Source organism: Phlebotomus papatasi, chromosome 1 (genome assembly GCF_024763615.1).
Source record: "Phlebotomus papatasi isolate M1 chromosome 1, Ppap_2.1, whole genome shotgun sequence".
Taxonomy (NCBI): domain Eukaryota; kingdom Metazoa; phylum Arthropoda; class Insecta; order Diptera; family Psychodidae; genus Phlebotomus; species Phlebotomus papatasi.
The window spans coordinates 22,223,339-22,243,406 of record NC_077222.1 but is presented as its reverse complement, the minus strand read 5'-3'; the positions used below and the strand labels follow the sequence as shown (position 1 = coordinate 22,243,406).

The 20,068-nt window shown below is 32.5% G+C and overlaps 1 protein-coding gene across 2 annotated transcripts in view; it reads right to left on the bottom strand.

Annotated features, from left to right (window-relative positions):
* The window catches only part of LOC129798188 (G protein-coupled receptor kinase 2), a 70,620-nt gene extending 50,552 nt beyond the window's left edge, over positions 1–20,068 (bottom strand). Inside the window, exon 1 of one of the 2 annotated variants that reach the window (XR_008751390.1) lies at positions 19,690–20,040. The gene's annotated coding sequence lies outside the window, so the exon portion shown is untranslated. Of the gene's footprint in view, positions 1–19,689 lie in introns of both variants that reach the window. The other variant, XM_055841212.1, reaches the window with a different exon arrangement.

Genomic DNA, 20,068 nt, shown 5'->3' with positions numbered 1-20,068 from the left:
AAGGTTTTGGAAGCCTTTCGTCGCGGTTTCACTTACACTGCTTGTCTCCAATTAAAAACTTTCCCTTGTCTCCATTTGGATTAATTTGTTTCCAATAGAAGCATTTTACGCTCGCGTATTTTTCTTGTATTTAAGAAGTTTTCAAATTATATTTAAAGAATTTTCACTAAACAGTAACATTATAGAAGAGTCAAGGAGCAAATTTATGTAATTCTCTTCAGAAAAAAATATGAACTTAATGTGTTGAATCTTCTATCAAAGTTAATGCGTCTGGAAATGGTTTTGAATTAGGACATTTACCCTACCATAGGGGCAGATTCATTTAAGGAAGATGGGAAAAATATCAAGTGTTCTAAGCTTGAGTTTGTACGAAACTTCAAACCTTTCCCCTACTTCTTTTTGAATTCAAAAACGAGTTAAGCGACATAATTAACGAACTTCTACTGCATGTTTACTACAGCTCAAAAAAAAAGTTTTTTTTGTTTGAAATTTTCCTGAACAAAAATTTGAATTGTTACTCAGGGCCTATTTCAGAAAAGTTACACGGCACTCAATTATCTTTTTATATTTCCCAAAATTAATAAAATCAATAACCATAAAAGATCAAAATCTATTTTTAAACTTTAACGCACATTTTTGAAAGCCAATGTCGCAATAATAAAATTCCATTAACTTGTGAAAGATTTTTTGAACACACTTGTACGCCAAAACAAGTCTTTTTTATGAGATATTTCGATGGATGTTGTTTTTTTTTTCATAATAGAAACGAGAATGTTTGTGACAGGGTCCAATAGGGCTTGGTTTTATTATTATCTTTTACCCTCTTGTTGAGATGGCAAGAAATCCTTTTGAATTGGAGATATGAGTAATATTTTGCATCAAAACGCAACAAAAGATTCTTCAATGGATTTATATGTGTACGATGGGCAAGATGGGGAAAGTATCATTCACAACAGAAAACTCCCCTAAAAAAATCATTTATTGAAGTAATCATATCGATATTCCACCGACTTCAACTTCATAAATGATGTAACACAAACATTTCAGGCAACCCCCAATTATCCCATATTAAGCCGCATAATCTCGACACGATTCTATTCATTTGTGGGTAGTTTGGGAGGAGATGGTGAAACAACGAGGACATACCCTCAAAATGAGTGGTTATATGTCTTATCAGATGACGGTTTATTTTGTCTCTGGCTGAAGAGAAGAAAAGCCGTCTCACAGAGCTAAATGCTCATTTTCCTCACAGGCCCTAATTCATATCCCAGAAAAATAGCTTTCAAATACAATAGAAGCTCCAAAACAATGCAAGAATAGCTTTGACTTCATAGAGACAAGCTTCTCTTGTGCTCTTTTTCTTCTAATAAAGCAGAATTTATAAATAAGGACCTTTTTCCATTTACAAAAGTAATCAGAAACATTCCATCTATCACTTAAAAATATGCAAAATGAAGAACAATTTGCATTGAATAATTTTGTATATAAGTTTAAATATAAACTTTTGAAATTCCATTTATAATTATTATTAGTTAATACACATTGAATTATAGTAGAGGGTTCACTGTTACTAAATGCATAATTAAATGGCAGCAAAAGTACTAATTGAATGAAAACTCACTTTAACAGTTTTAAATTTTTATTCAATTATCCAGGAAAATTTGCACGAGTATTTTCCTCTACTCCAAGTTAACTAATTGCACCAAATATTTTCACATAATTACATTGTAATGTAATTGCATTTTACATAGTAGATTCGGTAGAACATCCAAATTACTCTTGATATTATTAAAATGAATCACAAACAGAGAAGGAAAATTCATTTAAGTGCTTGAGCTCACAATAGATCGAGCACTCTGCAAATTTTTTCATCGCTATTGTTATTTTGAATTTGAATTGGTTGCCAAAACGATACGCCATTGAAATTATAAAACAATTGGAATCATATTGAAAATCAATTACTGGTTTATTACCGATTCATTGCTATAGTTCAAACCGATTTAGACTTCTTGGAAATTTCAGTGTGTCCTCATATAATCCAATCTTGACCGAAGCTCTTGAGAAGTTTGTTAGAAGTCTGGATAAGTTTATAGTAAACCAGATTCTTATAGTGATCCAACTTGAGATGCATGAAAAAACTGATTTACAGCTAAAATTGGACACTGAATAATAAAAGGTTTTCAATCAGATTTTTAAAAGAAAACTTACAAATTCGATCAAATTAAAAAAGAATTGAAAATAATGACGTGAAAAAATAAGTCATTTTTATTCTATTTTACTAAATAAATCTAACCCATGGCCATAATGTTCTAATAGCTAATCCATTTACCTCACATTTCCTGACAAACTTGAAAGCCTAGCACTTTTTCTGGGTTCAAAAAACAAACAAGAAAAAATGGACACTAAATTACAATTTTGAAGTGTATAGTAAGGTGGGGTAACTGGATCGTTTTCCGAAGAGTGCTACTTAAACGCATGTTTTTGGACTGATGAAATTCTTTTTTACTTCTTCTAAATCCATAGAATTAGGGTAAGTGTGCCTAATTTCGGCCAGCTTGCAATTTCGACCACCTTTATTTTCCTCGAATTTTCATGAACTTTTAGATTTTACGTACTCTAAAGATTATACAATGCAAAAGAATAAGAAAAAATGTAGCTACGACAAACGAGATGACGTGAAAAAGATATTGGAAGAATTCCCGAAGGGCAAGGAACTATGAGAATGAAGGTGGCCGAAGTAGGGTACCAAAGCTATGTCTATATTTTTATTCATTTTAAAATGCATTAAGAATGATTTTAGAGTAAATAAAGACGGTAAACTCTTCACAAGGTTCCATGCAACACTCTTTCAGAAGAAAGAATAAAAAAAATCAATTTGTATTTAAAATATTACATTTCAAACTTGAGACTTTGACGCTTGCATGCAACTATGCCGAAATTTGGCACACTTGCCCTATTCACTGTTTCATTCAGAAACATAATATAAAAAAAAATTATCAAAAATATTAAAGAAAATTTATAAAATAATGATAATACTGAAAAAACTCAGCATGCGCTAACTGGGTCACCTTTTCGCTAATTCACTTTTATTTAAACCTTTGGATTTAAATTACTTTTTTCACAAGGAAAAAAACAATAAATGTTTTCAAACAACCAGCTGCCAATAGCGAAAATATCACTGCTAGAAAATTTTTAGTGAAGAACCCAGCTGGCACAAGATTGAAATGAGTCGATTACACTCACTTTTTTAAAGAATAAAAATATTATCTTTGCTTTTTCTCAAACTTGAATAGTTATATTATGTTACTGTAGTGACTATATTACGGAAATAAAAATAAAAATATTATTTTAAGTGGATTAGTCATAAACGATCCACATAGCGAACCGCCCGGATTAGCACACTTGACTATAATATTTTATGAATTTTTTCACACTTCAAGTGTCTTTTCGAACAAGAAACTATTCCAAGTTATAGAGGGTTTATCATAGTTAATATTTACCGTAAAAATCTTTTACTCGAAATGGGTCGTTTTTGTGCATGGAGGAAAATTCACGAAGATTACCACCTTGACATTACAAGAAAATTGAACTTTGCATCTTTGCAAAAACGTCTGTCAAAATTATTCTTCAAAGACTTAGGGCGTCTACACATTGTGAGCAATTTTCGTCAAAAATTGCTTTTTTGAAGGAAATTGTCTGCGATACTGTACGTGAAAACGTCAAAATTCTGTCAGAGGCCTTTAGATAATTCCTTATTATTTTGGGTCACACTGTATATTTGACCCATTCCCGCAAAGATTCCAGAAGAAAATCTCGATATTAAACACTTCTCACGAATATTTCGAAAAAAAACACGCACTTCCACTGCAAAATGAGACTTCATCAGATGTTTTTGTTTTACTTCTGTCAAATCAAACATTAGGCCTAAATCTGTTTATGGTAGGTATGATTTTTTCATTGTCCATACTTTGCATTTTGATCATTTCTCTTTAAATTGGTCACTGGTAATTTTGAATCAGTGATGTTCAAAACATGTTCTGTAAGACAGATTGGAGGTCCTAGAGAAAATCTGAGGATTGCAATAGGTGTATGAGAGAATCTCACCTCATTGACTGTCAGAATACAGTAAAAAATGATTTTCAAAGTCTCACAAAAACATATGTTTGAAAAATAACTTAAAATTGTCTTTAAACCGCAAGATACCTCCCACAAACGGTTAAAGCAAGTAGATGAAAGTTCCATCTAAACAGTGACGTGCAGATTTTGGAGTGCGGTATAATGTTTCCGATGAAAATGAAGCGTACATAAGTGGAAAATTTTTGTACGTACCTAAAAAAACCAAGTCAACTGTATAAAAATCGCCATTAAATTTTAATTCTTCTCTAAAAAAAATCTAAGGATTTCCAAGAATTTTGTGAGTTGGAATTATGAATCTAATATGCAGGAGCTTTTTTGACATAGCGGTATAATTGAATCGGTTCATGTCGCAAAAAATTTAGGAGACTTTTTTGACTTTAGCGCAACTAGCCTAAAAAACTTTTCTTGCAAGAAATTATTCTAAGAAATTTAATGAACCAGTCAGTGGAGTATTATCTCTATTACTCTACAATCCTGGGTTCAAGACTTGTTAAACTTTTCTTATCTCATAATGGTCTTGAATTCGTCAAATGATTAAATTTAAAGAAAAAATATCAATTGAGGCTAATATAGAAACGAATTTTGACGTGATTTGAATTTGATTGGATGCAATATTCACTGCCATTGATCCAGAAAACACGCCGAATTTTAGAACAGTTTAGCATTGACTTTAGATCATCATTTTGGCGCTGATTTTTTGGTATTGATTTTAGATTCCCGTCAAATCATTGATCTATCTGCCGATTTTACTCGGAGGTTTTTTGAATTGTAAAGGTATATTCAAGTATATTCAGAGAAAATTTGTAGATTTTCGGAAGAATTTCTGCCAAGAAAATTTGCATATTGTCCATTACTTCACGAAAATATTGTTGATTTACAAAGAAACTGTAGAAGATATAAAGAAAATGGTATGATCTGCTTAACAAGCATTACCGATTAAACATTTTAGATAACTAGGCTAAAATGAGGTAATTTGGAACCATTTACAATTTGAAGCATTTCAGATTTTCTCATTATTTTAGAGATTCAAAAAGAAAAAATTCTGTTCCTGTTCTTCTTAATCGTCTTTTTCTTCTATTTCGCGGTCTTTGTTTTCTCTTTGCTCATCTGAAACAATGAGAAAATCTCAAATGTCCCAAATCGCAAATGGTTCCAAATTACCTCACTTAACCTTAAAAAGATGCGATCAAAAATATTAATTTCTCAAAAATCGCCAATGGAATGATGCAAAAACACGAAATTTAGATCGACACTTTGCTTAAAGTTGACTATTCTCTATAACACAGCGTCGTAGAATTCTTTATTTTAAATAAACACTGTGATATCACCAAGAACAACTCTATTGAATTTTGCAAACTTCAGTGAAAAAGGGACAGATAATCCTAACCGGCTTATGTAGGTGAGATTCTTAACGTGAGCTAGCTCGAAGTGCATGCAAATTCGATTTAGAGCTGAAGTTGGGAGACGCCATTCAGTTATCTTGAATCAAATTCGTGAAATTATACAAATTTTGTATTTAAACCAAAATATCAAGGATTTGGATGAACTGATAGAAATGTGATATATGGATGAAATGTAGACCAGAATGTTCTCTATAATTTTCCCATAGAACATGATCTCATCGATTACTCAGAAGCCAAGATAAGCGAGGTTTTTTGTTTCTTAACTCGTTTTTTCATCCAGAGTGCCCCAAGTAGTCATTTGTTGAGCTTCAACTATTTCAAAGAATTGTTGTATTTTGTGGGACTTTCCATTTAAAACCCTATTTTAAGTGGCTTGGTGGAGTAGAGGCAGTCAAATTGGCATCTGAGTGATTTCAAAGCGTTTTTATGGGAAAAATCATTTTTTTCACACTTAAACGGCAAAATCGGAGTGATAGCGTAGTCTGAGCGGAAAATGATGTATGGACGAAATGTAGAGACAAATGTGTTCTACAATTGTGTCGAAGTAATCATCAAAATCGGTTTAGCGACAGTCGAGATAATTGAGGTTATGTGATATTGAAATTGGTTTTTCGACTGTGGCGCCCCTGGTGTTGGTCCCACGAAGTTCAAATATTCTAGAAAGTTGTAGCATTTGGTGAGATCTTTCGTTTAAGCCCTCATTCATCAAAATCGGTCACATAGAACCGGAGATATGATTTTTTGAATTTCGTGAACTTTGACCCCTCATATCTCCGGTCCTGTTTTAACCACAGCGCGCATACGCACCATTTTGGAAACGTCCTAGACTGGACTACAACATACTAAAATTTCATTAACTTGCACAATGCCGTTTTTGAGAAAAGTGACTTTGAATTTCGATGAATTTTGACGCTATCACAGCGCCACCTGTGGTGACTTTTTGAACTTCCATCTGAAAGTGCTCATCGAGACGAAACCAAAAAGGTAAAATTTAGGTCGCTATGTTAATTAGAACCGGAGATAGAGGCCGGTCAATGTTCGAACTTTGACCCCTTATAGCTCGGGTCAGGGGTTATGGATCGACTTAAGGTTTTTTTTGTTTGATAGGTATAATCAACGGCTACAACATACTAAATTTTCAGCCCGATGCACAATGGAATTTTTGAGTTATTTAACTTTTAAGATTTAAAAATTTTCTTTTTAAAAAAAGCGCCCCTAGCGGTGGTTTTATGAACTTGCGATGTTAGAAGGGGAAGTGGCATTTCACGAGAGCTTTCCAAAAAGCCCTCACTTTTTAAATTCTGACAATTAGAACCAGAGTTATGGCCATTTTAAGAAATTTTTTTTGGACCCTTATAGCTCGGGTCAGGGGGGTCGGGAGACCTTAAGTTTGGTATTGATGGAAAGCTCTAAGGCCCAGCTATAACATACTAAAATTTGAGTCCGCTGAATGCCATAGGGGCGGAGGTATTGAGAAAACAAAAAAAGGGGGGTCTTCAAAATGGCGGAAGGAGGGGTGGGGGGTGGGGGGTCTATGCACCAAGTTGCAATTTTCACCCGATATATAACCTTTGCCGAAAACCGCAAGTCGATATCTTTTTTAGTTTAGGAGCTATTAAGCTCCAAAGAGCGGCCGGCCGGCCGGCCGGCCGGCCGGGAACGTAACTTAGCCACATATATATTCGGAATCAGGAAGTGGCGAAACACATTTTGGCCAAATTTGAGGTCGATCGGACGACATGAAATTTTGTTAGGATTATAGTAGGTGAGATTTTGTTAAGAATCTCACCTAATATTCCATCTTTTCAGACACATCTGTCTGGAAAGTCTGGAATGTAGAAAAAATCTACAGAAAATCGGCAAAATATCTACAGAAATTCGTCAGAGTATGCACCAGAATTCGTCAGAAAATCTGTAAAAACTTTCTGACGAATTTTGTCCCAAGCCCAAATAAAATTCGCAGGAATATCTACAGATTTATCAGCAGATTTTCGGCAGAGGTGTAGATATTTTCTGCAGAAATCTTAAAGATATCTGACGAAATTATTTGACGAGTTACTTTGACGTTAATATTTTGGGTAATTTTAGCATTCATTTTAGAACATTTTGAAATTGATTTTATAGGTTTTTTTCCGATAATTTTAAAGCAATTTGGCATCGATTCAAGATCATTTGGCATCAATTTTAAATAATTTTGGCGTTGTTAATTTTAGAGCATTTTGGATTTTAGATTTAGATTAGATTAAATTAGAATTTTAGATCACTTTCAAATTTATTTTAGGAGATTTTTGGGGTTGATTAAAGAACACTTTCAAATTGATTTTAGAGCATTTTGACATTAATTTTAAAAGATTTTCAAATTGATTTTCCAGCAAATTGATTTTTTTTGGCGTTGGTTTTATAGCATTTTGGCATTATTTTTTAGAACATTTTTAAATTGATTTTAGAACATTTTAGCACTCACTTAGAACATCATAGAAATGATTTTAGAGTATTTAGGCGTTTATTTTAGAACGTTTCCATATTCATTATAAACTAATTTACCGCTGATTTTAGGTCACTTTGGCACTCATTTTAGAGCATTTTCAAATTGATTTTAGAGCGTTTTGGCGTTGATTTTAAAGCACTTTAGCATTCATTTTAGAGCACTTTCAAATCGATTTGAGAGCTTTTTTCGATTTGGTTTTTAGATAATTTTGGTATTGACTTTAGGTCAATTAACATTGATTTTATATCAATTTGAAGTCATTTTGGCATTGATTTTAAAGCAGAGGTGTGCAAGAACCGTTGAAACCGAATAAACGTCAAAAAAATTTGTTCAGATAGCGTTTTGACCATTGACGTACACATTTCATTTGACGTTTGTTCGGTTTTAAACGGTTCTTGCACACCTCTGTTTTAAAGCATTTTAGGGCATTTTAGAAAAAAAAAATCCGAGCCTTTTGCCATTGATTTCAAATAATTTTGACTTTGAGTTTTAAGTTTTTTTTAATCGATTTGCATGCAATATTTTATCTTATATCCTTTAAAAATTATTTGGCATTGATTTTAAATTATTTTGAAGATACTTTTAGATTATTTTGACATTGATTTTAAGTTCTAAAAAAAATTATAACACAAAATACTCAAAGTTAACATTTTTTAGGATTTCAATAGTCACCAAAAAGGCAGGACGGATGGGAGAAGTTCGATATTGCTATTCCCTGACATTCGTCTGACGTTTGTCGAAAGCCGCAAGTCGATATTTCTTATTGTTCTCTCGATAGACGACATCTCTTGTAAGGACTACTCTTTAAAGACCTACAGGAATTGTGTCAACTTTGAGGTATAAAAAGACCCCAAGTCGTTATCTCAAGCGGTTTACCTTTTAGTTCAGAAACAGATAAACGGAGAAAAATGCTGATACAGGGATGTATTTCTTTCTCGTTTCGAGTTCAAGCCAGTAAAATTAAATCAACACCTGTATTATGAGTTGAAATTATGAGTGTTCAATCGATTATGATAGATAAAATAAACAAGAAAATATGATGCATGTTTGTTTATTGTTGAACTTGCTTTTAGCATCGATTTGTTGATAGGTTGATTGAATTATTGATTTAGGCTTTATGTAATTGGCTGTTTGGATGATGTTACAGAGGCTCGTCTGTGGCAGGCAAAACTTACAAACTCAATTAGGTTAGTGCAGTATAATATACTTCAATATATATTAAAGCAGCTGAGACCATAATATTATGAGGCTATTAAGTGAAAATTTGAATGACCATCGCATTTAAATACCTACGTCACTTCCTACTTTTTATCATACTTAACAACTATTGACCAAAAATATGGTTAAAAGTTATCATTCGTTTGCCAATCGTCCTCAGATCGCCAATCATCGGAGGAGCTAAGTTAAACTATAAAAAAAATCCGAAGAAAACCTCCAGACATGCTATTCAACGAAGAAAATAGTAATAAAACTTGAAGAGATACGTAAAAAGTGTTAAAATGAATAATAGTTCTTCTATATAGATCTGTTCTCTGTGCGAGAGATTTAAATTTCCGGGGGAAAAATCTCACAAACATCTCCTTCGAAATAGCATGAAAAAGAAACGTGGGAAAAACCATGCACTAACGTCAGAGCAACTCGTCACAATCGCAGAAAAATCACAAGAAATTCCATCCCGCAAGGGTGTCATAAACCGTAATTTATGGCACATTTTTCTGCTCAATGAGACGCCCTTTTGCACATTCTCCATCCCAACAGAGCGTTGAGAAGCAATTAATTGGGTGACACGTGAAATGAGGGGCTAAGTAGGGTCGCAGGGTATAGAGGAGAGAAGGTGGCCCCCTTTCCTCCTTCCCGCGTGAAAGAGTGTCACTCTCTCTCTCTCCGGACACGAGGTGTGGTTCACAAGTTCAATTTTCAAAAAATAAAAAATAAAAATAAAGAAATAAAAAAAAATAAATAAACCCAGCAAAAAGCTGGGATAGACGGAGTGGCGAACAGAGGAGCCACAAATGGAAAAGTCAAGATGAAAAAGTCAATGTTATAAGCTGTAGGGGAAATGCTTCTAATTTTGTCCAGTTTCTTATTTTGGACACTTTGAGGATAACATTGGACACTAAAAATAAATTGATTAAAATGATGGATTTTTATTCCAATATTTGATGAATAATGAATTCTATCTAAATATTTGTTCTTTTTGGAAGATTTTAACACTAAATACGTTAAAATTTGAATATGATTTGAGTTGAAATTGCTTTGTTGAAAATTCAGTGTGAGCAATTGCTTACGAGAAATATGACAGAACTTCGAGGCTTACTTCAGTCTTATTTAGTTTTGGTGAAGTACTAACAAAGTTTGTTCGCTGTTTTTGAGTGATATTATTGAATATTCATTGAATATTGTGTTGATTCACGTTACTGATGATTTGTACATTTGACCTGAAGTAAGATTTGCCTTGTGAATTATATTTTTCGTGTGAAAAATGGGAAATTTTTTAAGACATTCACCAGTGAGGTGATGATTCTTATTTTGGACAGGTGTTTTTCTCACGAAATTTCGTGAAGTTTTAGCTTTTGTGATGACTAGGTTGGACAAATGCCTGGAGAAATGAAGGAGCATCATCTCTACGAAAGAGATGTAGCGAGAAATGCCTTGAAAGGCTCCCGGAAAGGGCAGGGAATGAGCGAATCCGCACGTACTTGGAGTACCGAAGTCAACTCACTTTAATGAATGATATGGAAAGTTTCTGGGCTTCTTGTGACATTCTACGTTTCCCTTACATGAACAGGAAGAGGACTTGGTAAGATTGGTTCATAAAATGAAGAACAATGGGCATCCTGTTGAGGCGGATTATCTGTCCAAATTTACAGACAAGTTGTAAAAATTAATAACCAAGTTGTCCAAAATAAGAGTCAAATTCACCTCTACATATCAATTCATTTTTAAACGTATTAAAACTAATTTTAGTAAAAATGAGATGATAAATAGCTTGCCAAGTTTCTAAACAATCCTTCTGAAAAGAGAGTAACAAGAAAAGTCAATTAGTATTGAAAATATGGCACTTCAAACTTAGGATATCGATGCTTATATGCAGACTGTCCAAAATTATAAGCACTTCCCCTATGATGAGGGATATACAACATAAAACACTCTTAAAATAAGTGCTAAAGTCTTATACGGCTTGAGATTCTCTCGTTAACTAATTGAAATTCAAAATCTCACAATTTTAATAGCTCTTATTGTACAGAATATTCAAATTGTCTTGGGATCAAGCAATGAAGCCTGGTGCTTTAGCATTTGATCCGCATGTGCTTCTTCAAGTATTAGGGTTTAAATCCTTCATATAATTTTCAAGTGAAACCTTCCTGAGGCAGAAATTTAAATAATGCAGGAAGTGACTTTAAAATATTACTCCATAAATCAAGTTATTTTGAGATGGGATTTTTTGGACAAAATTAGCGCAAATATCTATAAATAGAGAAATTCCAAATCTTATTTATGTAATGTCTACATTACTCATAATTTCATCTCTCTCTATAAGAGTCAGCAATATTAGCAACTATTTGGAAGTGAAAGAACATTTTAGTTTCTGAATAAAACACGCGTAAATTTAAGGAAAATCCGAAGGACATTTTAAAGAGCTTCTAAGCATCATTTCACGAAGTTTTTGATTATTTTTTTTATATATTTTACGTGCTTAAATTAAATTTATCGTGTCCGACAAACTTAATAACAAGTTGAGAAAAAGCTTTAAGACCTTAAGAGCAACTGAAAGTATACAGGCTTCAGACCTAAGGTTTATACATATAACTTAACTGTTAATTATGAAAAAATATGCAGAATTTTACCTTCTTCTGCTTCTCAAATGTAAAATAAAAAAAAAGAAGTAATAACATCTGAAATCTCGAAAGCCAAAATCCCGGAAAAGCTAGAATCCAAAAAACCAAAATTCCTAATAGGCTCAGATCCTGAAATCCGAAATCTCAAAAAGATAAAATATCGAATGGTCGAAAACCCGCTTTTCACTTTTTGGCTTTTCGTGATTTCGGACAATTCGGAATTTTATTTTTTTGCATATTGGTCAATTGGACAATTTTGGCTTTTTGGGATTTTTGACCCATTCGAGATTTTGGATTTTCGGGATTTTAACCTATTCGGATTTATACCTTTCTGGAATTTTTGTTCAACTCAGTATTTAAGCTCTTACGGGATTTTGGCTTTTTATGGCCTATTTCGAATTTTGGCTTTTTGGAATTTTAGTCCATTCGCAATTTTGAGCTTTTCGAGATTTTGGTCTTTTGGGATTTCGATCAAATCCGGATTTTGGCTCCTTCAGGATTTCAGCCAATTCGGAATTTTCGTTTTTGGCATATAGGTCAATTCGGGATTTAAACTCTAACAATTTTGGTTTTTTGAGGGTTTTTGGCCCATTCGGGATTTTGGCTTTTCGAGATTTTAGCCCATTCGAAATTATACCTTTTGGAATTTTGTGCAATTCATGATTTAAACTCTTACGGGATTTTGATTCTTTCGGCCCATTTCGGATTTTAGACAATTCTCAATTTTGATCTTTTCGGAATTTTGGTTTTTGAAATTTTGGTCAATTAAGGATTTTGATTTCCGACATTCTAGCTCCTTCAGGATTTTTGATTTTAGAGTTTTTTAGTCCCATTCGGGATTTCGATCAATTCGTGAATTTGACTTTTCGGGATTTTTGGCGCTTTCGGGATCTTGGCTTTCAGAATTTTGATTGGGAATCCGTCTCCAGCAAATTTCGAATCTAACGATCTAGCGATCTAAAACAGTCTTCATACTAGGGGAAGGTACTCTCCCTTCGAACGTTCATGCCTTCGATTAATATGAATTTACTTTTATTTTTCCTAAAAGACTTATACATTTTTATTAAATATTGGTTAGCTTATCATCAATTAATTATGTGATAATCATGTGTAAATCTCTTAGGAAAAATAAAAGTAAATTCATATTATTCGAAGGCATGAACGTTCGAAGGGAGAGTACTTTCCCCTATAGAGTTTGAGCCCAGTTCCCGATGATATTAAAATCCTAAACAGCGAGCAATTTTATTGCTTTTTAAGAGCCTAATATGTTATTTCTCTTTAATAATCCCATTCTAATTAAAATTTTTCCGTTAAAAAATCGTAATAGATAGGGAATTAGAGCAGTTAAGCCATTTAGCTAGGCCTTAGGTCTGAAGCCCTTATAAGATCCGCATAAAATATAAGGCTTAACAGTGTGGTTTTTTTTTAATTTCAAAATATGTGAGACTTGATCAAGATATTAAACTCAAATCGAGCTAATAAATTAAATTACTTCGTTATATCAGTTTCAGACTAGATGTTTAGCCTTTTCTAAATAACAAGCAATTTTTTAGTGTTTCTTTTAATCTCATTGATGACTAATGCCGGCTTCAGACTGGAGGTTTAGCCCAGTTCCCGAAGGTCTCAAAAATCTGAATAACAAGCCATTTTATTGATTTTTCAAAATCAAATGAATCATTTGCCCTTAATATTTAATCCTAAACAACAATTTCCTGAAAAATCATGCTTGATGAGGAATTAGAGAAGTTAAGCCAGATAGCTAAGCCTTAGGTCTGAAGCCCGTATAACCCTCCTTAATATTTAATCTCAATTCAAAATTATTTTAAAAATCATGTCTGATAGGAAATTAGAGTAAATAAACCATATCGATAAACCTTTAGTCTGAAGCCCGTATTAGGCTTCCGAATCTTACTTAATCATTATTGCTTACAAATTAGGAATACTTTCGATTTAACTTAAACCTCAAGTCTAAAGGTTTCAGTATATAATCTCTTGCTTTTTCTTCAATTTTGTAAAGAAAAATTACTTTCAGCATAAAATAAAAAAATAACAAATTTTGCGTGAGAATAATCTATTTCGAAGGGCAATAAATTCACAAACTCATGAATACGTAAGTAGACTCTAATGAAGATCAACTCATAAAAAATTAATCCTTTTTTCCTTCTATTTATTCTGCATATTTATTATTTATTTGACATGAGCGATACTTGCAATGAACAGCCAAATCTCTCATATACTACAATCACTTAGAATTTTATTTGTGATTCTTACTGAATTTAGTATACAATGACAATCTATTCGCAAAATATGAGATAAAATCAAAAATTTTAAAGCATTTTATAATATGTAAAATTAATAATGTAACTTACAAAAGTCACCAAATTCATTAGTTTGAAAATTTCATGGCAAAAAGCAACTAAAATATTCCTCGCATAGTTATCAAAAATGTGATTTATTAGCTTCTTATCTATTTCTTATTCTTTTATTCGTCACTGAGAGGCAGAAAGAAAAGACTACACATCTAATAATCATTAAATTACTCTTTTGTATTACACGAATAATACAAGAATCAGAAAAACCAACAACCCAAGGGAAAATACTCAAACAATTCTTGATTAATTCTGAAATGTGCAATAATTTCGTCAAGGAAAAAAAGACAAAAAAGAGCAGTAAAAAATTGTTTGTTAAGCAAAATAGAAATTTGTTCAGCAAAAAAATTAAATTTGTCAGAAAAAAATTAACTTTATAGTCAAAAATATTAAATTTAGTCAGTAAAAATTTAAAATTGGTCAGTGAAGCCTTTTAGATCAGGAAAATTTCGTGAAATCAAAATTCTAAAACATTTTGCATTTGTCTGTCTCATTCTTTTCCTCCCTTCTTCTTCTTCTTTTGAACATCACAACAAATCCAATTTAGTTCAATTTAGTTTGAGTTCCAAAAGGTGCCAGGGAAATACTTTTTTTTAATTTTTGAAAATGAATTTGAATTTTGATTTCATGGAATTTTCCGGATCAAAAAGATGCACCAGAGGCATAAAATATTGAATTTCAGACAGTAAAAACTCGAATTTTTACACAAATCTGTCTAATTTAATTAATTTTTACTTTTTTGAACTTTATTTTTTGATTTGATTTGCGAAATTTGATTTTTTGCCGACCTAATTTCATTTTTTACTACTCATTTATACTGTGCTGAAAATTTTCAAGAGTTTCTTTTTAACTGCTCTATAGATTTATTTATTGAAATACGTGCAAAATAAAAAATGGGTAACAATTGAAACACTTTAACTTCTCTAAGAAAAAGCCCTTCAAATGTTTTGGGTACTTTTAGTTAATCATTTTTCATCAAATTTCAGGATAATTTAAAAACATTCTGTAGAGGTAAACAATATTACTTCAGCGATGGTCTCGCCAGATAATTTTCGGACGAGAATTGTCTATTTAAGAAAAAGAATTTAAAGGTTACTAAAATACCAACAAATGCGGATACCCGTGAAATGTCTGATAAGAAACTTATTACTTATTCTTCTACTAAGTACAACATCAAAGAATTAAGGTAAAATCGGTAAAATATACATATTGGAAAGAGTTTCCAATAGAGGAATTCTGTAACTTTTGTGGCATTGTCAGACTTGAGTTTGAAACCTGACAATGGCAGTCGAGCTTTTTTTCTCATATTACATGACTTCGAAAATGCAAATAATTGATTTTTTTATGAAATCTCTTTAATTAATAAAAATTATGTAAATACATATCATCCTGATTATTTTTTTAATAATGTTCGTTGTCATTTGAATTTGAAGAAATATCAAATATGTGACTTCTGACAATATCACGTGAGATTCGAACGCAATTTGTCATATAGCATTTACCAGACTGTCACAGAATATCCCTACGGAAGACAAAACGTCACTTAAATCAGTATTAGCCGTAACTTCTTTTTGACAACTTTCCTTCCCTACCAAAACCATGTTCTTGAGGATTCTTCGAAAATGAATTTTTGGATCTGTGTTATAGATTAAGCGGACATTTCGCCCACGAAAATGGCGTTAAAATCATTACTCTAATAAATATTTTTCAATGTCAAACTTTAAAAAGGTTTTAGGGAGCGTATTTCTCAACCGAGTACAAAGACTTTAGGTTCGTTGGAAAGGTCTTCGAATTTCTGACAAGCCTGACTAGGTTTTAATCATATAGTTAATTCATTCATTAATTTTAACTAATTAATATATTATTTTTATTTTATTCGAAATTAAATTGTGCAACTTTTGAGATATTTTTGGACATTTTTTGAGTTACTTATAAAACGGTTCAAATCGGTTATGAAATGATAAACGGTAAATGAAATGAAAGTGGTTTTGAGGAATAGTATCTTAAGTCAGGAATTCGTGTATTTCGCAGAATATGAGACGCTTTGCCACCCCTTCTTCTTTCAAATATTTAAGTAAAATGATTTGCTAGAGCTTTAGGGTAATTTGTCCTAATTCAAAACCATATCCAGACGCTTTAACTTTGACAGAAGATTCAACACATTAAGTTCATATTTTTTCTGAAGAGAATTACATAAATTTGGTCCTTGACTCTTCTACAATATTACTGTTTAGTGAAAATTCTTTAGATTAATTAGAAAACTTCTTCAATACAAGAAAAATACGCGAGCGTAAAATACTTCTATTTGAAACATATTAATCCAAATGGAGACAAGGGAAAGTTTCTAATTGGAGACAAACAGTGTAAGTGAAACCGCGACGAAAGGCTTCCAAAACCTTATTGAGTTGCTCCTGAGTGCAGGATTTGTTCTTATTTCTTGTCTTTTCTCTTTTCCCATCTAAAACAATAAAAATAAAGCTCTCCAAAAAAATCACATTTCCGGGGTTTCCTATTGAAACATTTGCAGACACTTCAGAAAAACCCTTTTTGTTCACGAAATAGGTAATTATTTCATTTGAAAACTTCACGTACCGTTAACAATAAAGATTAGAACTTAATTTAACTAAAATTCTGCCAGAAATATGACATAAATGTTAAACAAAACGAATAAACAAGTCACTTTATTATGTTTTTCATTGCCGATCGATTTCAATTTTCATAGTCGACCGATGAAAAATTCTATGGTAAAAAGGTACACTTTTAATGCTTCTGAGAAATTAACAAATTAAAATTTGTGAATATGAATGGATTGTCGCTGTATTTGGAGCAAAATTAACTAAATAATGAAACTGTGGTATAGAAAATATATAAATAAAATAATTTATTACTGTATTTATCATGAAAACAATGACGTTTCCATTTGGAATAGAGAAAAATTTCCATTTAGAGCAAGTTTTGAATTAGCTTAATTTACTCTATTCACAATATCTTTGGTTATTTGAAAAAGTTTATAAATTTCTAATCGAGATGTAAGTATTACAGTATCGCTGGAAATAACAAGCTAAAGAAGTTAGAACAAATAGGGGAAAGTGGAGTTATTTTAAGCTGTTAAGCTACATTGACATACGTTTTTTTAGTATATTTAGGGGAAAGGCTTATAATTTTGTCCAGTTTCTTATTTTGGACACTTTGAGGATAACATTGGACACTAAAAATAAATTGATTAAAATGGTGGGTTTTTATTCCAATATTTGATGAATAATGAATTCCATCTAAATATTTGTTCTTTTTGGAAGATTTTAACACTAAATACGTTAAATTTTGAATATGATTTTAGTTGAAATTGCTTTGTTGAAAATTCAGTGTGAGCAAGATTACGAAATATATGACAGAACTTCGTGTTTACTTCAGTCTTATTTAGCTGTGGTGAAGTACTAACCAATGTTTCTTCGCTTTTTTTTTTGAGTGATATTATTGAATATTGTGAATTTTTTTTGAAAAGAAAGTAACAAAAAAAATCATTTAGTATTGAAAATATCGCACTTCAACCTTGGAACATCGATGCTTATAAGCAGACTGGACAAAATTATGAGCCTTTACCCTATAAAGTAAGCTAAGTTCTTACAATTATTTTATTTAGTTTCACAATTATTTTATAAAGCTAAATTACGTTACGTTAAAGCCCAGTGTCCTTAAGAAATATACGAAAAAATCTTATATCAATGCAGACTCAGAGCTCAAGGTAGCTCCACCTCCTCCTATTGATAATTGTCTATTTTTTGTGTTTTATTTTTTTTATTAACATTATAAATTTTCTTTCTCAAACGATTTTTATTAACAAAATTCCGCAAATTCAATTCTAAATCACAAGAACGAAATTACGTACGTCAAATGATGATTTAACTGACCTAGTCACTTTAATGTCTAAAAATGAAACCCTTCAAATGTTCTTGGCATTTTTGTCCCTAAAGAAACTGTAGAGAATAATGTCCAACGCACAATAAATTTTATTTTGTAAGCATGTTTTTGACATTTCAATGAGAGTAAATGAAATCTAGATCTAGTCATCTCGCTCTCTCTCACAGAACATTTTGAAACATGTTTACAAATAAAAGCTATTGTGCGCTGGGCATAATAATTAATACAATTTTTTGCTCTCTAGTGTCTTTAATAGAACATGCGAACTTTATAAATCCGTCGGGGATGGAGCTTATATCGCTTTTTTAAATATTATTCAGGGTAGATTCGTTACGTGTACTCATCGATGATTTATGAAAATTTGTCAAAACACAAATAAAGCGCCAACAGCGGCGTTCTAACGAACTTTGCATGTTCGAAAAAGTTATAAAGCAATAAATAAGCTCTTTTTTGCTCGAATATTTAGGGTCAGTGTGCCAAATTTCGGCATAGTTGCATGCAAGTGTCAGTCTTTAGTGTGAAATATAATATTTTAAATTCAAATTGATTTTTTTTTATTGTTTCTTCTTGTAAAGAGTTTACCGTCTTTATTTACTCTAAAATCATTCATAATACATTTTAAAATGAATAAAAATCTAGACATAGCTTTGGTGCCCTATTTCGGCCACCTTCATTCTCATAGTTCCTTGCCCTTCGGGAATTCTTCCAATATCTTTTTCACGTCATCTCGTTTGTCGAAGCTACATTTTTTGTTATTCTTTTGCATTGTATAATCTCTAGAGTATGTAAAATCTAAAAGTTCATGGAAATTCGAGGAACAAAAAAGGTGGCCGAAATTGCAAGCTGGCCGGAATTTAGCACACTTACCCTAACTATAATACCTAAAGGGCAGTTTGAGAAGTCTTTGGGGAAGATATTTCTCCCGGATTAGACTACTAGGAGGATTCCGATAGCGAGAGAAAATTCAACAAAGTAGACTGGAAGTCCGCCTTCTTTGTTTACAACCAAAAATCGAAAAGGGGTTCCCTTTGTCCTGGACGATAGCAATAGCCGTGACATGGTGCAAAATTCAGTTGGAATGAAATGGCTTTTGTTGAAAGTTGAAAAATAAAATATTATTTGTTGAAGTTGCTTTGATACTCTCGTGTGTGATTATTTAATCAAGCACACCACTACTCCGGGAAGGCGGATAATGGGTGAGAGAGATGCTCCGCGGTGTTTGCGTATAAATTTAATTTATTTGACGATGATGAGCGCACAAAAATTGTGATTCTGACCAAAAAGATTAAGAGAGAGAACCCAAAAGACAGCAAAAAAAATTAGGATGAATCTCTTGCCAAATCGCAGAGTATTTAACTGACTTTTGCAGCACAATACAAGTCTCTTCGTCCTCTCCCCGGACAACCCAGACTACACGCGAGACTCCCCAAGAAGACCCCCATCCTCGGAGGCAGCCCAACAGAGAGAAAGATGCCCACAAAAGTCTGGCGGATTTTCAAGTCGACTTTTCACCTACTTTCCCCCACTGCACTCACCTCTTATGGTGTGAAATTGCTTGGGTAGCTGATGGAAAAGAGATGTGCATCCAATTTTCATTTCATTTGCAGCGTAAATGGAGACTTTTTTGCTTTTTTCTCACAGCTATTCCTGCAACACGGACTACTCGGCTGCTCCATATTTCTTCCACACAACACGCCCAAACTTCTCAGACAATCCACTGCACGCACTTTAGAACATTTTAGCTCGCGGATTATCACGCAACTACTTCACCGACACTATTTGCACTGCACCGATCGAAAATGCTGCCTGGAAAATTGGTAAAATCGCAATTGAGGAAAAAAGTGGGTGATCCAGAGGTTTGACACCACTGAAAGTGTCAAAATTTACACTTTCCACATTTAATCCACACCTTCC